This window comes from Jaculus jaculus, chromosome X (assembly GCF_020740685.1).
Source record: "Jaculus jaculus isolate mJacJac1 chromosome X, mJacJac1.mat.Y.cur, whole genome shotgun sequence".
NCBI classification, from domain to species: domain Eukaryota; kingdom Metazoa; phylum Chordata; class Mammalia; order Rodentia; family Dipodidae; genus Jaculus; species Jaculus jaculus.
The window spans coordinates 22,661,263-22,671,733 of record NC_059125.1 but is presented as its reverse complement, the minus strand read 5'-3'; the positions used below and the strand labels follow the sequence as shown (position 1 = coordinate 22,671,733).

General features: G+C 37.9%; 1 pseudogene; it reads left to right on the top strand.

Moving 5' to 3' along the window:
• Window positions 1-5,551: 5,551 nt before the first annotated feature.
• On the top strand, window positions 5,552-7,861 carry LOC101608812 (annotated as a pseudogene).
• Window positions 7,862-10,471: the final 2,610 nt, after the last annotated feature.

The window sequence follows — 10,471 nt, the reverse complement described above, 5'->3', positions numbered from 1 at the left end:
CAATTCCCAAAAAATGTCAAGTTGAGTGATTTTCCCCTTCATAATAAAATAAATTCTTGAAAATATTCAGTTTTCCATGATTTTTCACTTTGGCTTTCTTTCCTCATTTGACACTAATATCACTTTTTTTTTTTTTTTTTTTTTTGGTCTTCTTAGGGTCAACATAAGGAGCAGTCATCAGGTACCAGTGACCTGTTAGGCCGTCTTGAAAACCATGTTACTTGTATTGCACTATCCATATTCTCTTGCATCCACTTATTACCTGCCCATCACCTGCAGAATTAATTCTATTGGGTATTCAAGAAATGTCAGTTAGTTAGGCACTTTAGGAAATAAAATTCAACTAAGCCATGACACAGTATAATGCTAATGAATTATTTTACATAGTTTCTATGACAGTTAAGAATGACTATAACAGTGATATGACACTTCCAAATGCATTAGTAATATGATTTGTTTAATATTTTATAATTTCTATTTATTTATTTTAAGTGTTTGCTTATTTATGAGAAAGAGATAAGGAGAGAATTGTCACACGAGGGCCTCTAGCCACTGCCAACAAACTCCTAATACATGCACCACTTTGTGCATCTGGCTTTGCATGGTTATTGGGGAATTGAACCTAGATCCTTGGGCTTTGCAGGCATGCACCTTAACCACTGAGAGATCTCTCTCAAACTTTTATATATAAAGATCAATTCTCTGTGAAGATGCAACTGAAGAATTATTTGATAGTACATGAGGGGTAACAGTTCGTGAGTGGTGTGGATATGGAATCTCTTTGCTCTATTAGCAGAATTCATGCAAAATAAATGGTGTTTGTAGTTGCCACAATTCTTTCAAATACAAAGATTTCAATTAAAAATATCACTTTGCCTTTTATATCTCAATGGAAACATTTATGAGAGATTTATCACTGTTTCTTATTTCATGTACTTAACCATCATGGACAAATTCTGTGAAGGAAAAAAACAACTCACTGAGAAAATATATATGGCAGTTGGAGACTGTGCTTTTCCAGCAGTCTTCATATAAATTCAGTCAGTGCCAAATTCAGTGACTTAAACACTTAAAAAATCATCTAAGTACAAAAGAATGCACAAATTTTGAGACTATTTATTTTGTAAAGTGAAATAAAGTGATTCTAGTGAGTCAGACCTAAGCAGCCAAGAGGAGCCAGTGAATTAAAAATGGTTTACTGGTAAAATTCTCATCCTGCTGCCTGGATTAGTTTTTTTTTTTTTTTTAACATTTCAGATGCGACTAATAATTAGATGCAGGCATGGCTAGATATAGTCATGTGTGTGTGTGTGAGCCCATGTGCACACAACCTGGAAAGGCTCTGGTTGTAAGAGAGATGTTAACAATATCACAGAGCTTATAGTGTACAGATTAAGTTCTCATTCATTCTGTTGTTTCACCATTCTCCCATTCATATCAGGAAAGCTAAGCTCTGTTTTTCCCAGACCATCCTATTACAGATAAGAAAGAGGGTCCTGTGGATCTTGGGCCATAAAATAGATTGCCCTCCTGCTGGGCATGGTGGTGCATGCTGAGGATTGCTGTGAGTTCGAGGCCACTCTGAGACTTCATTGTGAATTCCAGGTCAGCCTGGCCTAGAGTGAGACTCTACATCGAAAAACAAAACAAACAAACAAACAACAACAAAAAAAAAAGATTGTCCTCCTGAGATTGTCTAAATGTTTGATTAGCTGCTCTAGGTATATGATCCTGAGTAAGAAGATTACAAAGATATACCTAAGATAGTAGTAATTGGACTACATCAGTGGAAATAAATGGTCAGGGAAGAAGACACTGCTTCTTTCCTATCCTAGCAGAGGTTCGTTTCCCTTAGAGCAAGGGTGAACAGTTTGCAAATGTCAATCATCCTTTCAGCTATGTGAAAGGACTTCTTGTTTGGAGATCACTAATTTATTAAAAAATATTTATACTCTCATTCTAGCCCATCCCAATTTGGAGCCCAGATTGCTTTCTGAGGGTGAAATATCCTACTTGTTCATGTTTATTCTTATTAGTGATCTTAAATTAAATTTAAGCACTTATTTATTTAGGCCCTTGGCTTTTGATACATAGTAACAAAAGCCTTAGTTCAACACTGTTCTTATTTAATTGTACTTTTGTAACCTGAACTTTTGGTGTGATATCCAAGAAATCAATCCTAAGGCTTTTATCAAGGGCATTTCTCTCTGTTTTCTTTTGAGAGTGTTGTTGTACTAGGTCTTATAAGTCAGTTTTTCATCCATTTGAGGGTGATTTTTCTATCCTATTTCACTTCAATCTCTCTCCTCTTTCTTTCTTATAATTGTTCTAAATTGCTTTATAATAATACATACCTATAAAATTGATTTTTATACCACCATGGGTGTATGTTACAAAGTATTTTACTGTATATGTGTATTCTGTTTATTAAAATAGTTATCTTGGTATAATTTGTGTGATCTTCATCTTTCCCTTACAAGCAATACTCCTAATCTTTCTTGAGAATGAAGTGTTTCTCAGAATACAGTACTTTCACTTCTAAGACAAAGAAAATCTTGAGCAAACAAGTCAAATTATTCAACCTACAATGTGCACATATCTTTACAGAATAATGATGATGCTTGACTTTATAATCAAGAACATGGTAGGCCTTTAGGTTCATTCATATGTTTGTTTATAACTTCAAAAGTGCTTGTTTCTATTGGCCTTGAGCATTTTTCATCAATACAATCTATAGTCCGTGGTCATTTTTCTTTTATGGAAGTGCTGTGAATGACATCACTTCCACCATTGCATTTCTTAATTGATTTTTGTTTTCATACATTTTCTAAAAGCCATTGTTTTCTGTATATTGAATTTTACCTTCCAGTCCTAGTAATTAGGGAAATGCAAATGAAAACTGTTAATATTCCATCTCAGCCTTGTCAGATTGGCTACCATTATGAAAGCAAATTACCATAAAAGCTGGCAAGGATGCGGAAAAAGAGGACCTCTCTACATTGTTGGTGGGAATTCAACCTGCTCCAGCCATTGTGGAAATCAGTGTGGAGGTTCCTGAGACACCTAAAAAATAGATATACCATATGGCCCAGCTATACTACTCCTAGGCATGTATCCTAAGGACTCATCTCATTACCTTAGAGATACTTCCTTAATCATGTTTATCGCCGCTCTATTCACAATAGCTAGGAAATGGAACCAGCCTTGATGTCCCTTAACTTTTGAGTGGACATTAAAGATGTGGCACATTTACACAATGGAGTTCTATTCAGCAGTAAAGAAAACTGAAGTCATGAAATTTTCAAGTAGATGGATGGATCTGGAAAAAAATTATACTTAGTGAGAAAACCCAGGTCCAGAAAGCCAAGTGTCACATGTTCTCTCTCATATGTGGATCCTAGCTACAGATGATTGGACTTCTATGTAAGTAGGCATTAAAATCAGTAACAGAGGCTAGTAAGCTAGAAAGGAGATATAAAGGGAATAGAAAGAAAGGGAGAGGGGACTTAATAGGATAGTACTGTATACATGTAAGTAGAGGAACAGATTAATGGGGGTGAAAAGGCCTAAGTGACGTCAGGGGAAGTGACTGAGTAAAGGAAAGGTGGAGGAAAGGCTAATCACAATCTAAAAGGATGTAAATAAGTCATATGGAAACCTACATTTTGGACAATGAAACACTCAGAAGCCATAGATTGTTACTAGAAAACTTTCAGTGCCAGGGATGAGATATCTTCCAGTGTGTTGTTGGCCAGTGAGGTCCCTGATGCCCCCAAAATATTATAGGCCATTGCCGAGGCCCTTGGTTTCCAACCAGGAATAGATGGTAAGACCCTATTACTGAAGACTCCACATACTTAAGCTGCAAGGTCACTGAGAAATCCTACTGGAACTGAGCTGATAACCTCCTCCATGTAGACCAGCTGACAGAAAGCTGGAAGAAGCCATTCTGCATTCAGTTCAATGGGAGAAAGAGATATCGCCAGTGAAGATACTCAACAGTGGACACTGCAAGCCTTATATTTGGCCAGTCAGGCCAAATGAGCCAACAGGTGTAATAGTGGCACATCTGTCATGGTGGAAATCAACAGCCCTCTAATTAGACTGGAGGCCCGCTCTATGGTGGAGGGAATACATCCCTGATACTGAAAACCTACAACAGGTGTAGTCATGAGCCCTAGGGGTGTAACGTCTGCTGGCATCTGGCTAAATGTATATACTGTGCTCACCAAATTGCCCAGTAAGCACTTCTCTTAACGTTCTCACTCATATAGTATTGCTACTCTTACTTTTGGTTAGAAAAGCTTCCCTTTTCAGATGGTGGTGACCTTGGGATGATTCAGAAGACACCATAAGTGTCATCAGGTGGAAGGTTTTCAAATCATTAGAATATATTATTGAAACCCTTCCACCTGATTTTCTAATGAATGAAGAGGAAAACAGTAGGTCTTCACCTCATATTTGTTTCAGGTTATGAGTGACTAATGTCACTTATGCTTATAGTCTATTGTTGGGAATTCAACTGGTTCTTCTGCTTAGTTTTGGATACTGGGACATAGCAGTATTTACTGAGAGAAGAGAACAATGCCTATCACAACACTACACTGGAGTGCAAAGACAAACCCTGCAGAAATTTCAAATTTATGGCTTTTTCAAGGACCTTAAAAATATTGGGAATCATCTAGAATGCAATAGATGCACAAGAAAGATATGTTATATGTAGTGGATATGTTTTTCACATTAAAAATGTTGGGCCTGCGAGGTCCCACCTCCTCTCTGCACCATTTCTTGCGGGTCAGACTTACATGGCGGTGACTGCGGCAAAGCAAGAGCCTCAGAGATGCCGCTGCCGCCAGCACAGCCGGAGACCAGAAGCGACCATGGGGGTTGCTGAAGGGCCCCGCAGTCCTTTGATGACTCGGAGAAGTCCCGTTGTATCAGAGTAAGATGGACGGTAGCTTTGTTTGTGATTGTGGTGAGCTGGAGCCACCTGATCACTAACAAGACCTCTGTCACCAGCAGTCACCAGGACTTCCTGTTGAAATACATCAACAAAGGAAGAAAAGCAAAACAGAAATAGTGCTTGCCAGCACCTTAACATGCTGCTGCTCAGGGCCAGTCCAACACTGAATGTATCTGCACTGTGAGAAAGATGTTCATAGAAACCTGTTGGGCGCATATTTATTCACATTTTGTTAAATGTTAAGTCGTTTAGAACAGTAAATCTGAGTGCATAGTATGCCATTTCATTCCGTATGAGTTTCTTGAGTGTTTTCTTTAAATGTCTGCGGAGTTGCTGCCCCCTTTTTGAACTATGAGTACTGCAATCTTTTTCATTCTCAGTATGAGTAGAGACTTTTGAGCTTTAATCCGAGGGGAACTCAACAGTCTGGCTGGCATATGCAATGAACATCAAGACACCATCTTGCTGCGGAAGCATCGTTATTTTTATTCTCCCCTTTTGAGAGATCTTTCCTTTTGATGCCAGTTTTCTTCCTTGTTTACACAAGTTCAGCAATTTGAAAGGAAACAGCAATAGTGAATGTTTCAAAATGGCTGAGAAATTTGAAAGTCTCATGAACATTCATGGCTTTGATCTGGGCTCCAGGTACATGGACTTTAAACCACTGGGCTGTGGAGGCAATGGCTTGTTTTTTTCTGCTGTAGACAACGACTGTGACAAGAGAGCAGCCATCAAGAAAATTGTCCTTACTGATCCCCAGAGTGTCAAACATGCACTCCGTGAAATCAAAATTATTAGAAGACTTGATTATGACAACATTGTGAAGGTGTTTGAAATTCTTGGTCCCAGTGGAAGCCAGTTAACAGATGATGTGGGTTCCCTCATGGAGCTGAACAGCGTCTACATTGTTCAGGAGTACATGGAGACAGACTTGGCCAATGTGCTGGAACAGGGCCCCTTACTGGAAGAGAAGCCAGGCTCTTCATGTACCAGCTGCTACGTGGGCTCATGTATATCCACTCTGCAAACGTGGTGCACAGAGATCTCAAGCCAGCTAATCTTTTCATTAACACTGAAGACTTGGTGCTGAAGATAGGTGACTTTGGGCTTGCGCAGATCATGGATCCTCACTATTCCCATAAGGGTCATCTTTCTGAAGGATTGGTTACTAAATGGTACAGATCTCTGTGCCTTTTACTTTCTCCTAATAATTACATTAAAGCCATTAACATGTGGGCTGCAGGCTGCATCTTTGTTGAAATGCTGACTGGTAAAACCCTCTTTGCAGGTGCACATGAACGTGAACAGATGCAACTGATTTTAGAGTCTATTCCTGTTGTACATGAGGAAGATCGCCAGGAGCTTCTCAGCGTAATTCCAGTTTACATTAGAAATGACATGATGAGCCACATAGACCATTAACTCAGCTGCTTCCGGGAATTAGTCGAGAAGCACTGGATTTCCTGGAACAGATTCTGATGTTTAGCACCATGGATCCGTTGACAGCGGAGGAGGCGCTCTCCCACACGTACATGAACATATACTCCTTTCCCGCTGATGAACCCATTTCGAGTCATCCTTTCCGCACTGAAGATGAAGTTGACGATATTTTGCTTATGGATGAAACTCATAGTCATATTTATAATTGGGGAAAGTATCATAATTGCCAGTTCTCAGAGCATGACTGGCCTATTCATAACAACTTTGATATAGATGAAGTTCAGCTTGACCCAAGAGCCATGTCTGAGGTCGCTGATGAAGAAGACGTACAAGTTGACCCTCAGAAATACTTGGATGGAGACCGAGAAAGTACCTGGAAGATCCGGCTTTTGACACCAATTACTCTACTGAGCCCTGCTGGCAGTATGCAGATCATCATGAAAACAAGTACTGTGACCTGGAGTGTAGCCATACTTGTAATTACACAACGAGGTCATCATCCTATTTAGATAATTTGGTTTGGAGAGAGAGTGAAGTTAACCATTACTATGAACCCAAACTCATCATAGATCTTTCAATTGGAAAGAACAAAGCAAAGAGAAATCTGATAAGAAAGGCAAGTCAAAGTGTGAAAGGAATGGATTGGTTAAAGCCCAGTTGGCGCTGGAGGAGGCATCCCAGCTGGCTGGGGTGGAAAGGGAGAGGCAGGGATTTGACTTTGATTCCTTCATCGCAGGAACTATTTAGCTCAGTTCACAGCTTGAACCTTCTGGAGTTGTTGACAAGTTAAACAACTTGAACAGCTCAGTGTCCCAACTAGAGCTGAAAAGCCTGATATCAAAGTCAGTAAGCCAGGAGAAGGAGGAGAAATGGATGGCAAACTTGGCTCAGCTAGAGACCTTATATCAGTCTTCTTGGGACAGCCAGTTTGTGAAGGGTGGGGAGGAGTGCTTTCTCATCAGTCAGTTCTGCTATGAGGCCAGGAAGGATGAACACACGGAGAAGGAAAACACATACACCAGTTACTTGGACAAGTTCTTTAGCAGGAAAGAAGATTCCAAGATGCTAGACACTGAGGCAGTGGAGGAAGGGAAGCTTGGGGAGAGAGGAAGTGAGGCAGGGTTTTTGAACAGCAGTGGGGAGTTCCTCTTTAACAAGCAGCTTGAGTCCGTAGGCATCCCGCAATTTCATAGTCCAGTGGGGTCACCCCTTAAGTCAATCCAGACCACCTTAACACCTTTCGCCATGAAATCGTCCCCTCAGATTCCTCATAAGACATAGAGCAGCATTCTGAAACACCTGAACTAAACACTCAGCAGACATTTCTTTGTATTCTTCATGAAATGTGTTTTGTCTTTTTTTATTACTAGTGTTTAAGTCACTTTTTACTTGAATCAGAAGGTGTCATTTAGTAAGGAGGTTATTAGTTCTCAGTTTGTTAAATCTAGACTTTTTTTCTACATGTGAGATAGTTTCATTTAACTGGCATGTCATTTGCACACACAAAAAAAGAGTAGAACAAAATAATGCAATGCAGGAGGAGACAAAAGAAATGCACTAAGACTAGAACATTCTCACAGAACAATGACTGCTTTACAGGAAACAAAAATCTTGCCTTGAAATTTACACAGTGAGACTGTACATAATTGCATGGAAATATCTATTTTTTTTTCCTGAAACATTTTTCATTCATTAGTGTTTTCAAGTTTTTTATACTGTACACATTTCTTAAAACACATGATACCAGCAGCAACTGAAAATGAATGCCGAGTTTGGTACACATGTGTTAGCTACCTCAAGGTAACAGAAGTACGTGGCAAACATAAACCACCCATAGTGCGTCATAGTGCACTTCTGTTTAGCCAGCATTTCTTGTAGTAAACTGTTCTTAAGACTCATTCATCACTATCAGTGTTCTGGTGGTCATTCTTTATAGTGAAGTGTTAATACATCACACCTTATTTATTTTAGCAAATCAGTATATTTCCTGTATTTAATTATAAAAGTTAACTTAGTTTAAAATTTTATTTGCAACAACCCTTTTTCCATTTGGCACCATGGCTTGTTGCCTGTCTAGCTGAAGGCATACCGTCAGCCTATCCCGAGGCAGTCCACGTATGTTAAGTGTTCATTTTAAGTAAAGTACTCACTGTGTATAGGAATCTGTATTTTGGAGGTGCTTGATCTATTTATAAAGAAAATTAGGAATTACTTTATTATAAAATGCTCCTAGAAGTCTTAATTGTGTTTATTTTTCAACACCTGTAATGTTAAACTTGTGTGCATGGAAGTAATTAAGGTACATCATTATTGTAGCTTAAAAGTTGTACATGATAAGACTTTTTTTGTTTTGTTTTTACTTTATGTTTTTATTGAATGATCTATTCCCCATCCCTAGGCAAGCATGAATAAAAATTAGGTTAAATGTAGCATGTGGCATCTCAGTCTCTTAGAATTTGTCCCATCTACTTTATTTTGCTGTATATTCTCTGTATCTTTGGTTATTCTAGTTGAGGGAAAAGGACAAATAAAATATGGCCAGCAAAAAAAAAAAAAAAGTTGGGTGTGGTGGTGCACACCTTTAATCCCAGCATTTGAGAGGCAGAGGTAGGAGGATTTCTGTGAGTTCAAGGCCACCCTGAGACTACATAGTGAATCCAGGTCAGCCTGAGCTAGAATGAGACTCTATCTCAAAAAAAAAAAAAAAAAAGAAACATCTATCTCAGCCCACTGTATAAAAGTAAACATAAAAGTAATCAAACTAAACTCAGGATCAATATGAAGATGTGTGCTCTTATTATTTAAATTTATGGGAACCATGCATCAATGTAAAGGAAGTAGAGAAATAAAGAATAAAAATCATCACTATTTACTGATGATAAAATATTACATTCAGAAAGTGAAACAAAAACATTTTAGAAGTAACAAAAATAAGATTATACATTAATTTTATTTGTCAGATTGTGGAACAGAACAAGTTTTTTAATTATCAACTGATAATTGCATATAATTATGATGTGTAGTCTGATGTTTTTGATATCTGAAAAATTAATATATTATGAATAATATGAGTATATAGAAAAAAACTCTTAGAAAAGGAAAGTGACATAGAGGAGCCAGCCCTACCAGCCATATACCAAATGGCATAGTAATATAAACATATAATAATAACACTGAATTAGAGAATTAATTGGATAGAAACCATAACAATATACATGGCAATCTACATAATAAACTTTTGTATAAGAAAAAAGGCATTATAAACAATGGTGGAAATGTTCAAATAATACTATTGGAAAATTTTGTAGCAGTCTGGGGAAAGTAAAATTAGATTCATAGTTTAAACCTCACATGTTGTTTAATTACAAATACATCAAAGTTTAATTATGCAAAACACAAAGTATATTACTTTCCTAATGCTTCCTTACTAAAATGCCATATACTGGCTGGCTTAAATGATACATAGTGATTTTGTTTTCTTTAACCATTTTAGAGGCTAGAAATTCAAGATTCAAGTGTCAATGCAGTTGATTTCTTTGAAGGGCTCTCTTTTTGCCTTCCAGAAAGCTTTCTTTTCACCATTTTGACACACATTTCATGTGATTCTGTGTGCACTGGGGACCACCCAATTTTGTTTTTCTTACCTCATTAAAGGATGTCCTCAAAACAAATTCACCTACTGAGGTATTGAGGTTACACTTCAATGCATGTAATGTGATGCAAGGCATATTTTAGTGCAGAAGACAAAGAAATAATTAATCTTGCCAATATTTCAAGAACCTCTACTCAGGATTTCTCAAAACTGTCTTGTTTATATTTCCTCTTATGGTCAAGGAAATCTTTAGCAAGCTTTGATTCTAAAGCCAAACACATCTTGGAACTGAATCTCTAAATAACTTTTGGATAGTACAAAATCATATCTGTCTGCTCATGTCCTATTTACAGTGGATTTATCAAGACATATACCATGGCCCATGATGCTTAAATATGTTTGCTATCCAGCCCATAGCAGAAAATATATGCTAGAGTGTGAGTTAGAAAATGTAGGCCCATATGGGAATAAGATGT